The sequence below is a fragment of the Lagopus leucura genome, unplaced genomic scaffold (assembly GCF_019238085.1).
Source record: "Lagopus leucura isolate 7727_CA_CO unplaced genomic scaffold, USGS_WTPT01 Super-Scaffold_650, whole genome shotgun sequence".
Taxonomy (NCBI): domain Eukaryota; kingdom Metazoa; phylum Chordata; class Aves; order Galliformes; family Phasianidae; genus Lagopus; species Lagopus leucura.
In genome coordinates this window covers 3,944,229-3,967,050 of record NW_024962253.1, presented here as the reverse complement: position 1 = coordinate 3,967,050, position 22,822 = coordinate 3,944,229, and positions in this window count along the sequence as shown.

The following is a 22,822-nucleotide window of genomic DNA, read 5'->3' as shown; positions in this document are numbered from 1 at the left end:
TCGCCTGGGGTTGTTGTGGCCGAAGTGCAGGACCCGGCATTTGGCCTTGTTGAAACTCATTCCATTGGCTTCAGCCCAGCTCTCCAGCCTGTCCAGATCCCTCTGTAGGGCCTCGCTACCCCCAGGCAGATCCACACTTCCAGCCAATTTGGTGTCATCTGCGAATTTACTGAGGGTGCACTCGATGCCCTCATCCAGGTCATCAATAAAGATATTGAAGAGGACAATATGTATATATGTTCATATGTTCATAATATGTTCATATGTTCATAATATGTTCATAATGTAATGAAGGTGTTCTCTGTTTTGAAATTAAACACAACTGTGTTTTATTATTATTATTATTTTGGCCTTAAAAATATAAACTATTTATGAATGCAGAGAATAAAATCATTCCTTTCATTTATCAGGACACTTTAAACACATTTCATGCCTCACGTCACCCATTACTACATAGCAAACATCTCTGTACCAATAAATACTACTTTTTAGCTGTTCACTGAGGCATTCAACCACAAAAATGGGATTCACCTTGCTTAACTTTAGCCATCTTAAAATCAGACAGTTAATGTAAGATAATAATGTTAAACAAATTAGTAAATAGTAAGTGGTAAGCATCTTTAGACATCCATTCATCCCATCCTAAATTAGTGTTTAAGATAGCAGGATGATTTTTCCAGGAGAGCTTTCTGTCTTTTCTGTCTCACCATTTATTTAAAGGGTTGTTTGATAACTATTGCAGACATTTACTTAAATCATAGATGGCTGAGTGTGAGTAAGTAATTCCTACACTACAGGTAAATAAACAGCAATAAGAAAATTAAATACAACCACTCAAATTCATTCACCATTCCAAGGATTTTACTATTCTAATATTTCACATATTCTCATTCATGTGATACAGTGATTTTACACCAGAATTTTCTCTCAATTTTTTCCTAGTTTTTTTTTTTTTTTTTTTTTTTTTTAACAGAAAAGAATACCAGTCCAGCAGAAGTCATTTAACAAGATGTGAATTAAAATCTTCAGCATCTTTCGTCTGTAATGTAAAGAAACAAGTGTAATTCAAACAAATAAAGAACAGACCTAAGAGGGCTTCTAAGGACTATACTGGAAAAAACATCTTATGCAAATCCTCCAATTATCAATCTAGTTATGATGAAAAAAAGCTAATGCCCTGTTTGTCTAAATAGATAAGTAGGAATAGGTACTGGTTTAATATTTATTTGTGATGCGGGTAAAACAGATTTTGTGTTTTTGTTTGTTCTGTTTATTTTTTTAATACTTAATGCTCATCATTCTAAATCAATTACGAAAAATAAGGAAGATGCAGAAAAGAATCACACAAAAAATATTTAAGAGTTATGGGTAATTCCTTACAGTGAGACATTAGAAGAACTTTACCTTTTTACGTTATCAAGAAGATTGAGAGGTGATTTGATTATAATGTTTAAGTACCTCCATAGGCAAATAGCACTAACTACTAAAAAGCTCTTTAATCTAGCACAGCAATGCATAACAAGAGATGATGTCTGCAAATGAAGCTAGACAAATTAGAAATAAAGTAGAAATAAAGCACAGTATTTTATAACCGTGAGAGCAATTAACCAGTGGAACAAACTGTTTAGGGGAGGGGGGGGGGGAAAGGTGATTTTTTTTTTTTCCTCTTTATGCCTCTAAATCAAGCTTGAATGCTTCTCTGGAAGAATAAACACTTCTTGAAGTTGCTAAGTTTTGACTGATATTTGAAGAGAAGAGCAATGTTTAGATAAAACCAGGAAAATCTTTCATTACACTTGATGTGGAGATATTCCATTGGAAATAATGAAGTCACTTTTAATGATCTCATTGTCTCTTCTGTCTTTAGAATCTGTGAATCATGCAAATTGTAAACAAAGCTTGCTCTCAGGCAGGTAATACAGCCAAAGCTACACTGAATACAGTAGATCTTGAGCCAGGGACCTAAGTTCATTTGAGCAGAACTCACTATTCTATCAGAGACCTACATTTTTAAAATAATACTGTGTGAAAAATATCTTCTGTTACCCTGTTACCCTACCTAGATTTCAGACAGTTTCCTGTTCTCCCCTGAGGCAAGCTTAAGAACATTTTAAGCTCAGAGAGACTTGGCAGCATTGCTGGGAATGATGAATAAACTGCGTTCCTACTTGTGCGCATCTCCTGCATCCTGATATATAGTGAAATTGTAATCACCACAATGCAGCATTGCAGTAATAGAAATCATTACCTGAGAATCATCAGAATTTTGCTTTTGAAATGTCATTTTAAGTGTCATGAAATGTGTCTTCGCCTTATATTTTGATATTGTGTATTTTCATTTACACTGAGAACTTAAGCTATTTGTATGACTATAAAAATACAAAGAATGTGGGTCCAGAGGAAAACAAAACAAGACAAAACAAAACATTTTATGGCTATTTCAGAGAGGTGAAGGAGGAGGAGGGACCCAAAAGGAAGAAACAAAGGACAAAATTCTAGTAGAAAATATGCTATTTGCATCTGAATGTACTCCAGTTATATGTCCAGCTGAGCAAAGTACATTTAGTTGCATACTTAATACACTAATACATAATACACTATTATCTGCACATGTGTCTTTGTGCAGTAGGGTGGTGTTTACTTGGATTTTTTCCCTGTACACTGCAGTGACTCTTTTTGACCGTCTGGGTAGGTACAATGCTGAGGATACATGAAGGCATAGGTTTCAAAAAAGAACCAATGTATTTGTGATGAATTAGATGAATACTATTTTTGTTGTTATGTTTATAATTTTCTTTCTTTTTTTTTATTCTTTCTGATCCTTCTCCCTTGCTTTGGAAGAATAGTCATGTCTGAAAGCTATTCTCAGATCCACATTTCCTTGCATAATTTTGTTATTATATTGAATCCTAACATAGAAATTTCTCTGAGATGCTTCTGGCCTTTGGGGAAAAACAAAGAGGAGTATGGGTTTTTTTTACTTCCAGACCAGTTCTGGCTTTTCCTAATATTGTTAGGAATTCTTAAGTTACCATTACAGCTCTGAGGTTTTAAGGATTCTCGACAACTTAAACTCTAGTTTTTACTCTAGTCTTTAGGATATATCAATAGGTCAAGATGACAGCCTTCAAAATCACTGATAGATATACAGCAAAGGAGCCATGAGGAGACCATACAACAAAGAACCTTTCAATAATTATATCAGCTCAAAGTGAAGAGAGGTTGCATATCACCTGCTCCAGGACATCCATGAGTAACATGGTGAGATTTGTGATCATGAATGGTCAGTGTAGAATAGAACAAAGTGAATTTGCACATGAGCATTTGTTCCTCAGAATATTCAGGAGAGAAGCATACGGCAAAAGACTTTCTCTTCTTCTCATGAGGTACTGAGAAATAGCCAGAATCACAGAAACACAAAATGGCCAGGACTGGAAGGGACCTCAAAGATCATGAATCTCCAAACCCCCTGCCATATCCAGGGCCACCAACTTCCACATTTAATATTAGACCAGGCTGCCCAGGGCCCCATCCAGTCTGGCCTTGAACACCTCTAGGGACAGGGCATCCACAACCTCTCTGGTCAGCCTGTTCCAGCACCTCTCCACTCTCTCTGTAAAGAACTTCCCCTGACATCCAACCTAAATCTCCCCCCCCTCAACTTAAAATCATTTCCCCTTGTCCTGCAGTTATCAACCCTTTCAAAGAGTTGATTCCCCTCCTCTTTGTAGGCTCCCTTTAAGTACTGAAAGGCTGCAATGAGGTCACCCTGCAGCTTTCTTTACTCCAGGCTGAACAAGCCTAGCTCCCTCAGCCTGTTTTCCTAGGGGAGGTGCTCCAGTCCCTTGATCATATTCGTGGATCTTCTCTGGACTCTTTGTAGCAGCTCCCTGTCTTTCTTGTACTGGGGGCTCCAGATTTGGACACAGAATTCCAGAAAACGCTGACCTTGATTCCACTAGCTAGATTATCTTGCCTTTCTCTTGGGGAATTTATCCATTTGAGAGAAAACAAAACAAAACAAAATTTAAAAAACAAAACAAAACAAAACAAACAAAGAAACAAACAAACAAAATCTCTTATCTGCTAACAAGTAAATATTTTGCAGGCTTTTCACAGAAAGTGACAAACCAAACTGCAAATATTTTGGATATGGTAAGGAGAAAGAAAACAAATTCTACTTCTTCCAAGCAAACATAACTTACAGAGAGTTGATACTGGAATTCTCATTTTTAGTGGACTGGAGTAAGATGCAAAATTTTCTCTAATAGAGCTCAACAGCCCAGTCTCTATCAGTTGATGACAGTTCAGCTCTTCTAATATAGTTTTCTCCAAATGAACAGAAGATTAGATCTCTAAAAAAATGTTCATGGACTATTTTGGGTATAAAAAATAATAATAATAATAATAAAATTGAAACATTAAGACTTAAAAGAGTTAATTTGAAAACTATTCTGCCTTTTGCTGGAGGTACATTTTGTCCAAATGAGGAAGGACAGAAAGAAATCTAGAATGAGAGGGAGAGCTAATTTCATTGTTGCCTAGAATAACCTTCACATTGTCCATGACCAACCAGAGCTAGACACGCAGGATCTTCAGCTCTATTGCCTATTCTTATACCTCCCTCCTTTCTTTTCTGAGACCTTTCCTTGTACCAAAAAAGCATACTACTAGCAATTTGGGAAACCACTTCTCTTCAACTAAGAATGGGAAACCTATATCACTACAGCAGAAAATAACAACAACAACAACAACAACAACAACAACAGCAACAATAATAATAATAACAATAGTAATAAAATCCTTCAAATGCTGGGCTATTAAGCCTGAATAATAGAGATGATGAGGTTGTTTCATCTGTGGAAATCATTTCTGGATAAAAATCTTGATGTGAAACTTTGCCATGGACAATTTTAATCCCACAGACTGTAAATATGCTTTCAGCTTTTAGTGTTTCATTTGGGTCTTACCCATAAACATGAATGTCCTGAATATACTCTTCTGTGTTAATAAGATGTTTAAGGAACTCAGCAGTTGAAATTTGGAATATGCATTTCTAAAATCGAGCAAATAATTTAAATATAAAACTGACAAAATGCAGAATAATAAAAAAAAAAAAAAAAGATTTTTTGAAAACAGTATCTAAATAAGTAAATTGAGCATAGAGATTAGGAATGCATTTTATAAAATAGAATAAATGTTTTTTACAATATTGCTAGAATATGCATCTCAGTCAACTCTTGGAGATCTTATGTACTAGATATCAACCTGAAATGAAAACCCGCATAGACCCTAAGTCCTGCCATGTTTGACTGTTCACTTGCAATTGCCTTTGTTTTAGTGAGAAAGCATTGGTTAGCAAGAGATTTTACTTATCATTCATTTATTTATTTAAATTACTTCTACAAGGCCGAGTGAATTCTGGGAAGTGTACCAGAATTTTGTTTCCCAAGAGGCTCAAATTCTCCTGTTGATTTAAATAAAAACTAGTAAGAAATTGTCTCGCTCAAGTTGCTATATTTCCCCCACTCATGCAGTAATACATAAAAAGATCTAAAAATAATTTTTCCTTAAATTTCAGTTTCTAGGCTGAGAACAAGAATTATACCAAGTAATTTCTGCCTAAATTGAATTCAGCTGAAATTTAGAGGGGTTTCTTCAAAGAAAGAAACTGAGAACACGTGCTTTTCCAATCTACTCCTCTGCTTCAGAATGATAGATTCTGAATTCTACATCCAGATATAGAAATAGATTAAATTAAGTACTATTATTTTTTTTTTTTTTTCCCCCTCCCTCCTCCCGCCCCAATTGTTTTTTGAATAAAAATTATCATTTTGGGAGTTCATGTTCCTTATACTAGACTATATAGAGGACTTCGTCCTGCCTTGGTTCTGCATTTTGAATTTTCCATTTCAACATTACTAGAATAAGAGAAAATTATCTCCCAGAGAGGGCAATGTTCCAGTTAGTAGATTAAAATAAGAACTCTAAATATGATCCTATATATCATCCTGAATGCTTTGCCTTTACTTTTCAAAACAAGTGATATCAACTACTGACAAGTAGTAACATTTTAATGCTTGCCCACCTTTATTCGATTCTTCTAATGGTTCCTTTATTTAACAAGAGCAGCAAAAACAATGCTACATTTTTATTACATAAAGTGTCTCTTTTGTGTACATAAAATGGCTCAGGTTTGCTGATGATTTCCCCCACCCATCATGTAACAAAATTATTATTTTAACTGTCTTCTAGAAAAACTTCTTGTTGATCTGGGATGTTTTTCTAAAAATCAAACTGTTCTTCTTCCCTTGTGATAAGAAAGGAACAAAGTTAAGTTAAATATAATTTACCTTTAAAATCTCCATACATTTACAATGATTTGGATGATAACTAGAGAGTTTTCACATAAACAAAGCCAAAAGCCAAAAAATAAGATGCATGACAAAAGTTTCTTCAAAATCTTTAAAAAGTAATTCTCCAGATTCACGTTATCTAAGTTAAATATGAAATAACAAATAAATAGCAAGAAGAGGAGAAAAAATTAAACAAAAGATGCATATTTCTGCAATTCTGAGTTTGTTTTGTTTTGTTTTTGATTTGCTTTGTTTATTTCTCCATCTCCAGATATTCCTTCTTTCCAGATTTCTCACTTAAAAATCACAAAGTTTAAAAGAGAAAGAGGAATTTTTTTTTCTTTTTTTTTTTTTTTCTTTTTTTTTTTTTAGCAGAAGTAAGATAGCAGTGCTGGAAGTTTACAAATATCCCAGAATATTGGCAGTCCACCCAGATATTCAAGGTCAAGTTTTCAGTGAGCACCTGCAAAAAAGATAAAGTTTCCCAACAAAACTCTCTGAGAACAGACAAAGATTCATTCTAAAAGTTAAAAAGCAACCTCTGTCCGTATTCTCCACCAAACATGTCAACATTTTTTGGGCTGGATCAGCTCAGTTCTGTGACTAGCGGGGCAGAGGGATTTCACAAATGGAAAAGGGAAACAGGGGACCTGAGAATAATTAAAAACAGCAGCAACGATCTATGGAGAAACAAACTAATTTACTAAATTAGTAATTTAGTTTGGAATTTAGGAATTGGAATGCAAGATAACACACTATAATATAATATAATACAGTATAATTAGAATTGGAGCTAATAAATCAAATAAAGTGAGTGATAGTGCCCAAAAGTGGAAAGGCCTTAAACTAGTGCTGTGAGATGCCTGTGGTTGGGATGAGCAGCAGGGAGGAGAGTTGAAGAATAGATGTCAGGTGACCCACTAAGGCCTTATATCTGTTCCCCTTGAGCAGGAATCATAACAGAGCAGTGAACGCTCTTCTGGAGAATGTAGTTCTTCTTCTGTTCCAGACAGGTGCCTGAAACTGGAGCAATAACTCTTCAACTCCCAGTGGTTTGGAAGACGTTATGATATAGAATTCTGATAACCAAAAATCACGATATCATGGCAACTACATAATCATTACTGGAGATAATATATAGCATAGAACCTAATTATTATTCTTCCGCAGGATATAATCTTCAGAATTGCATAACTTGCTTTTTTAATTTCTCATGTTTTATTGTGTTTTTTTCTTTCTTGTGTTCTGCTCAAAGGCAGGCAGTCTGCCCTTGGCCAGAATACTGCTGAGCACAGTAACAAGTGAAATCATTTAAATGGAGGATAAAAACTATAATGGATCTGAGATATATTGGTTTATACTAGTTTAGAAGAGGTTCCTAGTGACTGGGGCAACAATACAATGAGGAATGCGGCCAGTAGGGCACCAACAGCTATGTCATCTTGGCTCATATAATTTTGAGCTAAGAATAGTGGTTACTATTTTATCTTCAGTTTTGGTTATTTTGGGGTTACTTGCCCATGTTTTCAGAAAATCTGATCACTCCTCTTCTTAAAAGGCTACAGCTCCTCTTACAGACCTACCACTTTGTTAAATTATCCTTATAAATCATGTAGATCTTTAGGTGTTAAACTATGCAATTGCACAAGTTTAAGTAAAGCTTAACACATAACAGTCGCTGTGTCAATTTACTGCTGCAGCTAATAAGTTAAAATCAGATCAGGACCAAACAAGAGAAATTCAAGCAAAATCTGACAGGAACTGAGGTGTTAAGTTACTGAGGTAGTACAAACTTTATCCTAGGCATGTCCAACCCATGCCCCATGGGCCACATGCAGCCCAGCTCAGTTTGCACATAGGCCTGTGCCCCCTGCTGCTGTGACATCATGGTTCTTCCCCACCAAGCAACCCTGCCCAGTCCCAGGACACAGGGAAGGAAAGAAGTACTGACAAATATTATGGCACTATGCTTAACTGGCAAGGAAATTATGTAACTTTTCAAATAGTACTATATGAAAGAACATTGTATATAGAAACTGTACTTCAATCAAATATTGTCACTTCAATCAAATATTTAAAAATAAAGTAAAATTCAAATGGACTCTTATAAAAGCTAATTATGTGATAGCAAATCTGACTTCAAAAAGATCAAAGCCTTTTCCTGATGGTAAGTTTGTCAAGTAATGTATGGAAAACATGACATATACGAAGTGTCCTGATTAAAAAAAAAAAATAAAGGTGTTTCCAAAATCAGTTTGTTCCACCAGACTGTAGCCAGGTAAGATAAAGAAACAGGAAAATTGGAGTGTAAAGCTGCTAGTTTTTTTTGTTATTGTTGTTGTTTTTGTTTTTCCTTTGGCTATAAATGAAAATACTGAAGCTACTGATACGGATCAAATTGCCATTTTCATCAAAGAGTCTGATAAGAAATACAATGCCACTGAAAAAAAAAAAAAAAAAAAGGCTTCTTTGGTGCCATTGAAAGACACAGCTAAATCTCTTCATTTGTGTGAAGCAGGACGAAAATATAGTCAGGCGATTTGTTTAAACCTTTGTTAACATATCTGACATAGCTACTGATGGTAAAAAAAAAAAGGGCCCTATAAAATTAATTGAAGATGATGCAATTACCACCTGGATCTCAAGTTCGTTGAAATATCTCTGCATCAGACATCAAGAAAATTTATGTGCAAAAGCTTTAAAAATAGATAATGTCATGCAAATCGTCACCAAATTGCAAATTTCATAAAGTCCAAGGGACTGAATCATTGCCAGTCCTAGGAATTCATTGAAATATTAATGCTGATTATGGGGTGATCATTTACTTTTCTGAAGGAAGTTGCCAAGCACCTAAGTTTGGGTAAAATGCTAGAAATACTTTGCGAAGTGAAATCAAGTCCTTTATGGAAACAAAAGGAAAATTTGTGCCAGAACATGAAGATTAAAAATTGCTCACAGATTTAGCATTTTTTGTGGATTTGACTGCTCATTTAAATGAGTTAAGACTCCAAAGTGAAAATCTCTTTATCTTCGCTATGTTTCAGACAATAACAGAGTTTAAAATGAAACTTAAATTATGATGAGCTCAAGTTATGGGACATAATTTCAGACAATTTAACACATTAGATAAATACAGTCCCATTGAAAAATATGCAGCTGGGGTTTCCATTTTGATAAGAACTTTGAAAATAGGTTTCAAGATTTAAAAAAATAATAATAATAATCATTTTTTTTAATATTTGCAACTTCATTTTTAGTGAACATATTTCTTGCAAATTTTCACATGGGATGTATAGAGTTGCAGTCGTTCATTCAACTCAAAGATAAATTTGGTTTTGTCTCTACCAGACTTTCATAAGTCCTGTTACCAGAGAAAAATATTCTTTGCTTCAGTCATGATTTATTCATGTCAATGATTTTTGGCAACGTGTACATTTGTGAACAATTATTGTCAAGTATGAAATATGGGAAGAGTAATATTTCACCAAAGATCTCTGATGAACACCTTGAGAACTCACTAAGATTGGCAGCCGTGGCCATCAAATCAGCCTGGTGCATTACATTCACAAAAAATAAGGTCAAACATCAATACTAATTTTATATTTTTGCTGCTGCCATGTTTTTTTTTTTTTTTTTTATGTTTTAGTAAGTGAATAAATAGAAGTTTTGTTTCTTATATATATTAAGTTTATTATTTTATATGTAGCTCATATCAACTTCTGTTCACTCAGTGCAGCCCAGGCATGTCAAAACTTTGGACAACAATGCTCTTGAGCACCTGTTTACCATCAAGTGTTGCAGAAAGCCACATATTTCCAAAATTTTTTGACCAGTTCTGACAAAGATAGCTGAATCCCCTGCTACTATTTCAGGACATCTCAAAAGAAAGTAGGAATGTACACATGGACAACTAGTTTGAGTGCTCATTTTCTATTTAGTACACAAGGTTCTTGTTTCTTTTTTGCTTGTTTCTTTGTTTGGTTGTTTTTATTTGGTTGATCAGGTTTTTTTTTCTTTTTTTGTTGTTTTGTTTTTGTTGTTGTTTTCCAGGCATTATGCTGTTCTCTCACCTTTAAGCATTTAATGTTTATGCTATTATTATTTGGAATTGGTTTTAAAAAAATTAACATCATGCTTACTTGCAGTTTAGATGTGTGTATGTTCCTTGGGAGATCACTTTCTGAAACAAAGGTGGTTCAAACAGGCATTTAAATAATAAATATTTAAAGAATGAGTAGTAATCTATGGGTAGCTACCTTTGTCACAACTCTATTTTGTTACTTCTATTCTAAAAGACTGTATAGACTAAAACAAATAAACTGAATTAGATTGTCAATCTACGTCAAGTGATAATCTAGAACGTGAAAGGAACACATATTTCACAAAATATTAAAATTTGCAATTCTAGAATTACAAAGTTCATATTAGTGTCTAGACTATCATGTCAATTTCTGCCCAAGGCATATGATTCTATCTAGCACTTCTGATTAGCACTTTTAATAAACAAACAAATAAATAAATAATTTACCTTACCTGCTATTCATTCTTTAATGCTGCTTCAAAATAGGGAAAGATGAAAGAAATAGAGAAAATTTCAGAATAAAAAATTAAAAAAATAAAAAAAGTGTTTAAGTTTACTATATGTTTAGTCTTTCTAGCAATTGCAGGAACAGAGCATGTACATTATGTGAGTATGACATGTTGTTCCCAGAGCGAAATTTTGTGTTCATGTCAATATTAAACAAAAGTAATTAAAGCAGGAAAACAAACAAACAAACAAACAAACAAGCAACTACAGGGACAAAATATGATAGCTACTTCTAAAAATTTCTTTTTTTCTTACTCTAGTCAAAAATACTGCAAGCCTTTTACTTAGCTCCTTTCTGTATTATGCCACTGTCTAAAGTTGGTCTCTTGTCTAAAGTTGGTTGGTCTCTTCCCCCTTTGCCTACAACAGTAGAAGGATTTTGTAGATGCTTATAATATTTCATATTGATTCATAAAAGAAATGCAGCCTAGAAATTCTTTCTCATGTCTCCAAGGATCTCAACTCTGATATCATTAGAAATATTTTTGTACACAGGAGGAAGATGACACAAAATAATTAGGACACTACAAAAAATATGCTAGATTCAGAGTTTTTAAAGGCTTTCCTCCCCCTTTATTTTCTATTTTTCCCCCCCAAGAAATATATTTATTTTAATTTACATTTAGACTAGGTTCCCAAGCAACAGATGGAAGGAATTTAAGTCAATTTGCAATATGAGACAGTCATTCCAGTCAATGAAATTAAAAAAAAAAAAAAAAAAAAAAAAAAAAGTGGCTTCTTTTTGGACAATTGTCTTCAGAATAATATGTATCATGGAAAAAATATATGTATATATCCAGGGCCATATGGGTCTTAGCAGCAAGTACAGAAGTAGCGAGAAATGCAGATAGAGAAACCTTACATAGATTTATTTAAGATCTCTTTGGAACAATAGCAAACTCACTGGCAAAGCTAAAATCTCTAAATCAAGAAATTCTGTTTGTTTTTTTTTTTTAAATAATAATAATAATAAAAAAAAAACACAAAACAGAACACTTATTTTGATTAAATCAGGATTGTGATGGGTCTCTGCCTAAGCTATAACTGACTTTCTGAATCTGCTGGCATGCTGCAGATTCATCCTTATGAAATGCAGATAGCTACTCATGAGCCTGGATCAAAAACTGCTCCATCTCAGGTTCCTTTCAAGTCAGTAGGAAAAGATAAAAACCTTTATCCAGTGATTCAATGTCCTTCAAATTTCAGTTCATTCCTGACGCAGACCATTACCTTCCACGGACTATAGTATTCCACAAGCTGCTCTCTAAGAATAGAAGAAAAATAATAATGAATATTAGCTACAGTATTCTTTTCTATCCTGTCTTTCCTTAAGTGTATCACTGTAGAATGAGATAAGTCATATTTAAAATGGATCAGAGATAATAAAAGCATTCATCATGGCTTCTTAAGGACGCTCTTTTCAACCCTCACTGATCATGAATAATAACATTAAGCAAATAGCTTGTCACAGGCAACATCACACTTTCATTTAGCTGTTCAAATGAGCAATAGCAGCACTGACTTCCTGCGGTTCTCCATAACACTACAGAGTCTCCTGGAATATGAGACATGTACCCCTGGCAGCAGGAAGGGTCTTAGGCCTCCTGCAGATGGAAATCCACCTTCTGTTCCAAAATGCTTCTTGAATCTCATCTCATGGGCTATCAAAGTAGTCACTGCACAACTTCTGCAAACAACCTTTTCTGTACATCTCCAGCCTCACTGTCAAGAAATATTTTCAATATGTAAAGTAAATTTTCCCTGTTGGATTTTAAAATATTTCTGTCTTTCCCAGGGTATCATGACTGTGAAAAATAAAGGTTATTACTTTCTCTGAAGACCGTAATCGTGTCCTCCCTGGGAATTCTCCAGGGCTGAGCATCATCCATTCTATCTCTTCTCCTAGGTAAGGAATTTTAGACCTCTGATTGCTCTCATTCCCCATCATCTCCCCAGTTTCCCATATTTTTCCTTAAAAGCAACATCTAAACTGGACAATATTCTTGTTGAGATCCAAACTTGATTATGTTTTGTAAGGATGGCTTTTGATCATGCATCTCAGCATAATGTTTACACCTGTTTTGGCATTGTCATATCACTGGAAATATTTATTTAATGTTATATGAGAAAGTTGTGAATTAATATTCTTATTTCTGTTGTTTCGCTGTCTGAGCAAGATCTGTGTCCTGTATTTTCATAACTGTTTGCTCTATGCATTACAAACTGTGTTTGCTTCTATTAAAGAGAGGGATATTTTTTAGCTCTTATCTCAAATTCATGTTCACTCTGAGCTGTAATTGTGTGCTATCTCTTCGGTTCTGGTGTCATCAACAAATTTAACAAACATGCTCATTCAAATCACTAAGAAAAATATTGAATAGAACTAGATGCAAATAAATAGGAAACTAGACACATTGCTATACAATCAGAAGATGAGAAAATTAAGAAAGACAAACTCTAAAGTTTACTTTTCCCTTTCTGCTCTTATTGGATTACTTATAAGCTGTGACTTTATAAATATTAATATATAAAATTCCATTAGATGGCATTCAGTGCTGCATGGCATAGTTTCCAGGTTCTGCTGGACTAATAAAACCCTGATATGCACTGCAAGGGACTTCCTCTTTGCAATTCTTTTAACCAGCTCTTAACACAGTATGTAAATTGTATTTGTTTATATTGCCAATTTACCTCCTATTTGAATCACACTGGAATTTGGCCTGTTGAGTTGTGCTAATCTGCCTTGAAGGATTTGGCCTACACCAGAGATGAGGAGGGAGGAGGGAAGAGGAGAGAAAGAAAAAATGAAGTACTTCTCAAAATTTTTACACATTAAAAACATTAACTAAGATAAGCTATGTAAAAATGCTTTTTAAAATTTCTAACGCATTATCCATTTTATACACTTATTTCCAGAGGGTTAATTAGTATGTAATTCTTCCAGCAAGAAGAAAATAATTTCCTAACAATGTTGAATTTGACACAGTTTCTACATATACATCACATTGTCATTACAACTGAACTTATTTGTCTGATTTTACTTTATTTTATTATCACGTGGATACTTTTAAGGAACTCTGACACACACAGAAAAAAAATCAAAAGTGTCAGTTCATAGAACCTTAATATATTCAAACTTGTTAAAAATATATATTTAGTTCACTAACAGATACTGCATTGGGTGGTATTTAATGTATCTCTTGGATGCAAAACCTCTAACAATGTTCATACTCTAGATTTTCCTTTTTCTTCTTCATCTGCGCTTTGACTTTCAGCCTTCACTAATTAATTTTATTAATCTGCACCAGTCTTATTTCTTTTCAAAGCTTTTCTTAATAAAATAGTTTCCTTATGTTAGAAAAACAAGCCAACAAATAAAAGTATTTGGGTATTACTTGTTCATTCTCTGTGAACAGAATGTGTTTCTGACTCACAGTGAGATCTGCATCTGGAAATGGACTTTTCATGTATTGCATCTATAAGGTAGGGGTCCACATTTCTGCTTCCAGCTTCAGCCCTCACAAAAAAAGAGCCAGCTTCTGTGTTTCTATGAGGCTCAGGCTATGCAGTGCTGTGACAGAAGAAAGAAAGGGTTGTTATTAAATAACTGGTTTTCAAATGGAGAGTACACAAACTAATTTGTGGCATTCACGCCACCACCTCTGGAGCGCACACTGCAGGGGCTAGAGATCTCTCCTCGCTCTACTCGTGATCTCTCCTCATTAGGACCATTGCAACACAGACACCAATGTGGGGATGCTGCAAAATGGTGTTTATTACAATTCAATGATACCTTATATACCTTCTTTTGTCCACTTGTCAGAATCTTACTGGTGGATTTCAGTCCACGTCACCTAGCACCGGTCTTGCCGTTAGTCCCTCTTGTTTACATTGTATAGCAGCTACCTCTAGGTGGTGTCCATCTTCTTCTTTGTTATCTTCGTCCTTCAGTTCCTTCTTCTTGTTTATCTTCTTCCTCAAGGCCAACACACACTGTTCCAAGCACGTACCATGATGTTACACAACTCCGGCACACGTTTATCATGAGACAATCCAGCTGCCTGCACCATGACAGCCCGAATCCCCGGTTAGCCTAACAACAAACCCTATGCTAATTAACCTAGATCCAGGGGTAAAATGAGAATCTCACAAATAGTGATGTAGAAATTATCCTATTCTCATTCCTACTCATTTGGGCAGAGAAGTAAGAAGTCCAACTTTGAAGGGCATGATGAAATTACAGATAGAAAAATAAGCACTGTAGCCTGAGTAGTGCAGTTACAAGGTAAGAGACCAGAAGTAAAATCCCAATGAAAATGAAAATTTTCTGGACAAAACTTCCACAAGCACAAACTGTGATGGAAGAAATGAAAATATGACTCAGAGAAAAAAAACAGAAACAGATAAACTGAAACCACAGGCATGGAGTCAATAAGAGTAAATTTAATTCACTTCCAGAATTGTCCTATAGACCAATAGTTGTTCTTTTATCCTGTGAAAAGAAGGCAGAAATAGTGAGAAATGATTTTCTTACAAGGACTTAAATGATCCCATACTTCATGACCAATTGATGTACTAGTCCATAATACTTTGCAATGCCACTCAGATTACTTCTGCGTGGGAATCAGTATACCAGAACCTAAAGAAGTTCAACAATGAATAACTCACAGGTCAGAAAATACTATCCACATCTTCTCTAAATGAGGAATTCCTCCATATGATTGGTGGATACAGTCAACCCAAAAATCAAGCTGAATTCAAATTCCATTTTGTTTTTCAACTCACCATTAATAAGAAAAAAGGACATTCTAAAGCTTAGTCTAGGGCCACCATAGCAGAAGAAGAACAGAAGAAAGCAGAAAAAAATAATAATAAAAAAATGAGGAGATATATATATAAATATATATATATGTATGTATGTATGTATTTAATAAAAACTTGGAAGCCTGAAAAAAATAAGATTTTTATTTTTAAATAGATCATAAAATTGCAGTATCCATAATTTTGGGACAACAGAGGTTTTCAAGTGTCCCTTGTGGTATCAGGATCAGTACAAGAAACAACTGAGTTCTGTTTATGTACCAGCAGCAAGAAGGCAGGAAAAAAATACACCCCAATGAGATTAAATTTGCTGATGATACATAACAGAGTAAGGGAAAAACAGTCAACATACCAAACAGAAAGAAAATAGTAAAACTTTGAATGAACAAAAAAGATCTTGTGTGTGATTTATACTGTTTAATATGGAAAGAGGTGAGGCAGTAGATAATGAAGTTAAATAAAATGGCAGAAATAAGAAAAGGAAATAAGAAAAAGGAAATAAATTCCTATAGACATCATACCAGTAACATCACAAAAAAGGAAATCTCCAGTAGAGAGTGGAAAAACAACTTGAAAGCATTAAGAGTAATTGAGAAACTGTGTTATATACCACAAGAAATAAAAATGCAAATGTACTAATGAGATGGGAGAGAATTCTGTGGATGTTTTTCCAAGTCCACTCTTTATGACAAGCACCAAAGTTCACTACAGTTTACAAATCTTGGATGACTGATTACTTCAATACAACTGATCTCCCAGATAGCAGTCTTGATCTGACTATTTCTTATTCACAGCTCACTCAAAACTGAATTAAAAGTGAATCTAGGAGAAAGAAAACAATGTGAGCTTTAAGCACAAAATACTTGCTTCATTGTTTCTGCAAACTGAAATTCCTCTCATTTTCCCTCTCCCTTATTTTAATCACATATTAAAAAAAAAAAAAAAAAAAAAATCACCTTTTTATTCCTCTTTTGTTTCTTTTATTTGTGTGTATATATACTAACATATCTAAAAATGCTTACAATAACAAGATGTCGTTCCCATGTTGGATTTTGCAATTAATCTGAAAAATGTTAATTTATCCTTTTATCTAAAGACAATCACATCATTCTTCTCCCAAACAAGTGAAAAAGATACTGTCTCCAATTCACATGCCTATGTGTATTGACACTAGCTTTTAGCCAGTCTTTCCACCCAAATCCACCAACCTCTCCCACCAGCACAAAGCAAATAGCAGCACAGATATAATCTCAACTTTATCAACCTGACTGAAAGGCTGTCCTTTGCCAGCGTGCACACATGCTGGTTTCAAAACCAACGCCCATTTAGCTGTTTGTTTGAAGACATATTAACCTTGATTCCTTACCGTCTTTTTGTTAGAAAAGCCAGAAATCTCAATGGCTCCAGTATTTGTTACATTTGTTACTGGCAAATGACATTAAAATTTCTGAAGACAAGTGAACATCCTAAAGATTTTCAGTTCACCCAGTAAGCTTGATAGTAAAATACGATTAAATTCTGCAGAATAAGTGGAGCTGGCATTAAAATTGATATATTAAATGCACAGAACTTAGAATGCGCAATTGATCCTGGCAGTCAGAATTTCTTACAGATTTTTATTTTTTTCTGAATAAGCTTGTTCATTAATATTAAAGCAAAATTTGCTTTTACTGAGCTGGAATTTATTACACATATTTATTTATTACACAACATTGACTATTTTTCCTAGTCTTCTACATAAACATTTTCCCAAATTGCCTTACAAAAAAGAAGAAACCTGAATAATGACTATATCTTATAGGATACAGAAAGAAAAAAAAAAAAAAAAACAGCTAAAGACAACAGACAAGACATCACCATACACAAATCTCTGGAATTTCTACTGAGCTTTCTTTCTTTTAACGAATAGGGTTTGTTTTTTTTTTTTTCCCCCTTAAATTTTTAATGAAATTATTGCTTATTTAATCCATGAAATCCATACAGAATGTTACACTGCATATTACCTTCATCATTCCAAAAGTAGTGCTTCCTGTTTATTTCCATGGAAAATACAACAGATACTGACTCACTCCAATTTATAGGAGGAGAGGAGGTTCTTTTAAGACATGTTTACCCAATTTAGTGAGATTAGAACACAATGGGCCAAAAATTAGCCCAACCAGCTTATTACAAATCCTAGTGTTTAGGGAGATGGGGAAGGGAAGACAAAAAGATACTAAATAAAAGCAAGGACTCTTTGCAGGAAGCAGGAGGGAGATAGTCACCACCTTGGATCCAGCGTGGTTCACAATTCAGTCATTAATCGTCAGTAGTGGTGGTTTGTCGGGCATTGTTGTTCAGTTGACAATGACAACTGTGACTGACTTTTCAATGACAGTACAAACTTATTTGTAAGTCCAAAGCAGTCGAGTTAGCTCTATTTGGAGTGGCAGCTTCTCACTTTTGGATCTCAGTAGGAACTCTTTTTGTTCCCATCTTCTGGGCCTTGCCAGCAGATAAGGGGGAGCAGGGAGGTGCCAACTTGTATCTTGTCTTCAAGATTGCCTACAATTGCTATCCCCAATCTCCCATAGCAAGCTGCAGTTATTTGGTCACAGGACAGATCTTCTGCCAGTAAACAGTCCTGAGCGCTCTCTTCCAAAGGCAAATAGTTCCAAATAAATGCTTTCAAATGTAAAATTGTCCACACAGCAATGCTGACAGCCACATGACAACACCCACCTCTCATCTCCTAGATAACTCAGTCTTATCACAAGAAATGCCTTGGAAAGCAAGATTTGAGCCAAAAACAAAGAAGGATTCATACAGATACAATGAGAACAGTAATTCTGTTCGATAAGACAAAATCTCAGTTACAAAATCCTATTTTTCAACATAGTATTTCAACATTGTTAGCTCTGTGTTTTCACCAGCGATGGACGAGAGGCTGCATGTCATGCTTTTCAAAACCTGCACCATTGTAATTAACATGCTACTGCTGTCACCACTGCTGAAATACACCATCCACTGTCTCACTGTGCTCACATCCACTGTTTATTCTCCATAAATGTTCAGTAAGCATCAGTGAGTAGCAATGGATGCCATTTTTTGGATGAATTCAATAGCACATCTTTGCTTCATCTTTGCTCATCTTTGCTCTTTCATGTCAGACAGTATTTTGTCAGACTGCCCTCTGCGTGCATATGTTACATGGCAAGAAAATGTAATGGAATATTGGCAGGAAGGCTCTACCTCTACTGCCATACAACCATTTACCTCTGACATACTGGGTGAACATAATAACATAGGAAGTGTTACTTTCAGAGCAGCCCTCATATAAATCCATCCCATTTAACTGCCATCTGAAGGAATCAAACAGTGCAAATGTAAGAAATAAGACATTGGATAAAACAAAGCTTTTATTTATCCTGGCAGTAGTTGGTGTTTTGTTTTTATTTTATACAAAATAAAAATGTACAAAAATATAAATATAATGCAATATAAAAATATACGAAGTTGTGGTAGGTGTTAATGACATCCTGTTAACCTATTTTGCTCTTCCTTCTCTTGCTCATCTTTAATGTACAGAAACAAAATCTTGTGAGTGTTAATTCCAAATATACTGCTTTAGCTCTGTGAAGCAGTATATGAGTATTCTACTTGAAATGATCATATTACTAACAAATTCTAAGCAAACATCAATCAATCAAACAAACAAACAAACAAACAAACAAAAAAAAAAAAAAAAAAAAAAAAAAAAAAAAAAACACCACCACCAACAAATAACCCTCCCTATGGCAATACTCACTGTTCATACAAAATTTGACAGCAAAACTGGAACCATTTCTGAGGGTGTCTAACTCCAATTTTTAGGAGGCAGAGGAGGTTCTTTTAATATCTGTATACCTGGCATGAGATTAAGAAACAACAGTTCAAATGTTGGTCCAACCAGTTTATTACAAATCTTAATTAGGGAAATGGGGAGGGGAGGACGGACACTATTATGAATTAGGGTAATGGGGAAGGGATGGAAGGCGATAGAAAAGATAGAAAAGAAGAGGCAAGGGGTCTTTATAGGACGCAAGAGGGAGATAGTCACCACCATGGATCCAGTGATGTTGTCAGTCATCGATCTTGGGTAGTGGTGGGTCATTGGGCATTGTTGTTTTGTTGATGACAACAACGATAATGACAATGGTGACCATGTGATGATGGCCCCTTTTCAATGCTTTCAAAGTGGTCGAGTCAGCTGTCTTTGGAGTGACAGCTCAAATCCAAAGTGGTTGAGTCAGCTCTCCTTGGAGTGGCAGCTTCTGGCTCTGGGATCTCAGCAGAAACTGCTTTGTTCTCATCTTCCGGGCCTTGCAAGAAGATAAGAGGGAGCAGGGATGCCTGTCTACATTCTGCTTTTCACAGGACGTGATGGTATCTTCCCCAGTTTTCCCATAGCAACCTGAAGCTATTCAGTCATAGGCCAGATCTTCCACCAGTAAACACTCCTGAGCACTCTCTTCTGCTCTTCTCCAGAGCAAGCAGCTCTGGAGGAAAGTGCTTTCAAATGTTCCCAAAGTGATGTCGATTGTCACATAGGAGCACCCATCACTTGCCTCCTCAACAAATCACTCAGAGTCTTACCACAAGAAATACCTCAGGAAGCAAGCTTTGAGCTAAAAAACAAAGGAGTCTCACAGAGGGGAAATTCTCCTATCAGTCAATTTTTTTACTAGTTGAGAAATAAAGCAAAACAAAGCAAAAATAGATCAAGAGGAGTAAAAGCAAGGAACACCTTTTCTCTAAAGATGTTTGCACCTTCCACCTTTCAACTTGAAACTTAACCCTGCTCTGAAATTCAAATAAAAACAATTTAGCATAAATATCAAGACAAATGCACATACAAATACTCCATTTTATACTGAAGATATAGAACAGTGGTATGATACCTTATATCTTTAAAAATATTAGAGAAAAATAGTAAATTTCTGACACATAAATATGTCAGTGAAAGCCATAACCTGCATATTTTGCTCTAAACACCTTTAAGGATACTATGCCCTTTTTTCAGATTCTCAATAGAAAATTTTCTATTTTCATTGTGTATGTTAATGTAGATATGACTCATATGATAAAAATATGATAAAAGCACTGATAAAAATTGGATAATAAAGCTTAAGATAAGTTAACTTTTTATTTTAAGAGAAATTGGATACTTAACCTGTTCAGACACATTTATAGATTGCTAGTCATCTATTTATAACCTTGGGCGTTTAAATGACATTTAATATACCATTGTAAATTTGGTTGAATGAATGTAAGCCAAAGCATGAGAATGTTCACTTTACTTGATAAAGGGTCAACCACATACTTTAGTGTTGGCCTTGCATCAGAAACTTTGCTCTAAACTTCTAAACATGTAAATGAAAAAAAGGAATAAGTTCAACCACAAAATTAAAAACAGAAACAAACAAACAAAACATTCCTGTAGCCATTGACTCTTATAGAACCTCTTGCTCAATGGTTTCCACTACAATGTCCATGACTTCAGTTAAGATATGAGTATCTTTTTCTAATTTCAACTCAGTAAATACGAGAAAACAGAAATTAACTGTAAAAGACAGAGATGGATCAAAGCACAGAAGTCTAGAGCAATTATGTTTAAGCTAATTATTACAACAGGAGAAAGTGATGTCCCAGTCTCAAAGATTAATTCTATGCTTGAATATGGGAAAAAAATATAGCAAACAAAATGGATACCACAGGCTCAGATTAAGTAATTACTAACCAGAGTATTGAGTTTATAGTATGTAATGAAAAGACTGGCACTCTCTGCTGTTGATTTTCAAATGCCTGCAAACGAAGGCGTTAGACTGACTTTGAAGAAAAAGTTACTTATTTCCCTGTAGAACTCCAGAGACGTACTTTCTGATTTCTGTTTTGTACTTTCTGTGCTTCTTTTGATGTTGTCATTGTTTCAAGTAGAAATTGATCATTTTATTTAATAATAATATTAATATAATATTAATATAATATTAATATTTTTTCTTACAGAAAAAAAAGATATATATACATATATATACATATATACATACACACATATATATACATATATATACATATATAAATATATATAGGGATTTTAGATATGGTAGTCTAGCTCTAAAATATCTGGCAACATTTTATCTCACTCCCTGAAGCGCAAATCATAACTTTTTTTTGGCAATTTCTCTCCTAATTGTATTTCTTATCAATTTTGTAATTTACCAGTATCTCAAAAAATGCTGTTAAAATGATTAAAAATGATGAGAATGAAATGAAAAAAATATATTTATTTGTATGTTGATTTCAACTAAACATTAATAGGAAAAATAAAATGACTTTTTACATGTTTTTAAAGCAGAAAATTTGGTAGCAGTTTATACAGAAAAGAAAGAGGGGAAAAAAAGGAATTTCTCAATTAAGTGCAATGTCTTCATTCCAAAAAGAATTTAAGTCCCAGTGTAATTTGTCTGAGACTCTAAGTCAGAGGATTCTTCTATTCCCTGAATACTCACTTTAGCTTCCACTTAATACTGATTTAACAACCACAAGAATAACTTTACTGTTTAAATATTTAACATTCAATTCAAATGTGTAACAGCACTATGGAATTTGGTTCATGGTTTCTGACACAGAGTAGCTTATAGAAAAAGTGAAGATATATAAGAGCAGAATTCATGAAGTCAAATGTACAAAATGAAATACTATTAGCAAAGGACAAAAAAAAATGATTAAGGAAAGAAATTTGAAATATTTAAGAAACAAAAGGTTTCTCTTCAGCAGAGATGGAGGAAACAAATGATAAATTATACAGAGAAGGATGAAGTGTTAAATGTGTATGTTGCTTTAGCTTTTGCTGGAAAGGCTGGTAATAACGAGGTACTTAAGGCACCAGTAAGTGGGAAGGGAAGAAAGAGGTCACAAGAGAGAATTAAGATAGACTAGATTAAAGAATACTGATATAACCAGAACCTAGTCAAATCCTCAAGGCATGATGGAATTTAATATATGCTATTAAAATATATGCCAGAAAAAGTATAAAGAA